The sequence below is a fragment of the Octodon degus genome, unplaced genomic scaffold, assembly GCF_000260255.1.
Source record: "Octodon degus isolate 3935 unplaced genomic scaffold, OctDeg1.0 scaffold00046, whole genome shotgun sequence".
Taxonomy (NCBI): Eukaryota; Metazoa; Chordata; class Mammalia; order Rodentia; family Octodontidae; genus Octodon; species Octodon degus.
Genome location: NW_004524622.1, coordinates 8,687,624 through 8,688,853, shown reverse-complemented (window position 1 = coordinate 8,688,853; position 1,230 = coordinate 8,687,624). Strand labels below are relative to the sequence as shown.

The 1,230-nt window shown below is 52.0% G+C and overlaps 1 pseudogene; it reads left to right on the top strand.

The window, feature by feature from the left end:
- Window positions 1–790: 790 nt before the first annotated feature.
- LOC101589658 lies at window positions 791–1,186 on the top strand (annotated as a pseudogene).
- The last annotated feature ends 44 nt before the right edge of the window (window positions 1,187–1,230 follow it).

Genomic DNA, 1,230 nt, shown 5'->3' with positions numbered 1-1,230 from the left:
GGGGGGTATTTCAACCTGTCCCCTAGTGGCAGATGACCTCCATCTCCTACTAAGTTCTGGATCTAGAGTACAGGCAGACATCCTGCCCTTTCTCCCATCTCACCTGAACTATTATGCCTTGATGGGCTATGTTCAGCCCAAGAAGGTCACCTGATCCTCACCCAGATCAATGGTTTATATCAAAGTTGAATCCGGATGTGGGCTGAACTCTTGCTCCTTGCCCTGAGCCGACGAGCACCACTTTATCCTCAGACAGGGCTGGGAGCATCAGTGGTCTTCTCTAGGTGTTCTTGCTGCACCCCTAGGCATGGGCAGGAGCTGCAGGGCTGCATCATCAAGGGGGAGGGGCCTCTCACGAGCACCGCCCCACCTCTGGTCTTTCTCCTGTGCACCAAGTGAAGGCCAGTGGGAAGGGATGGCAGGCAGGTGGGGATTCCTGTGGGGCCTGGAGCACTCTGGGATTCTAAGCTGTCATATTAGTTTAAACTCTGCATGTAAAGATTTGCTTTCTTCCTCCCTGGTTTGATGGTGATTACCTATTTTTCCTACTTTCTGCAGAAAGAAAGAGTTGACAGGCCCTCTCTCTATTGAGAAGAGGTTGTCATCCTTTGAAATTGAGTTCTCCATTGTTTTGCAGCCTAATTTTCTTTTTCTTTTTTTTCTTTTTTTTTTTTTTTTTGGTGGAACCAGGGATTGAACTCAGGCCCTTGTGCTTGCCAGGCAAGCACTTATTCTATTGAGCCATCTCCCCGACCCCCTTGCAGCTTAATTTTCTGATGGGTTAAAAGATATGGTTTTGTCCAGGACCAAGATAGTGGCAGCAGCGGTAGCTGTGTCCCGGCTTTCTCTGCTGCTAGGCTGGTCCCGCCCGCAGGTGGGGCGGCCTATGTCGAGTGGCGCCCACGGAGGGGAAGGCTCAGCTCGCATGTGGAAGACCCTCACCTTCTTTGTGGCTCTCCCAGGGGTGGGAGTGAGCATGCTGAATGTCTTCCTGAAGTCGCACCGCGGGGAGGAGGAGAGACCCAAGTTCATCGCCTACCCCCACCTCCGCATCAAGACCAAGCCTTTTCCTTGGGGAGATGGTAACCATACTGTGTTCCATAATCTTCCTGTGAATCCACTTCCGACTGGCTATGAAGATGAATGAAGAGAACCTGGGCCATCATTACCCGGGCACCGGGCAGCATGGCTCTCTCTGACTTGGACCATTACTCTGCACTCGGACCAGAA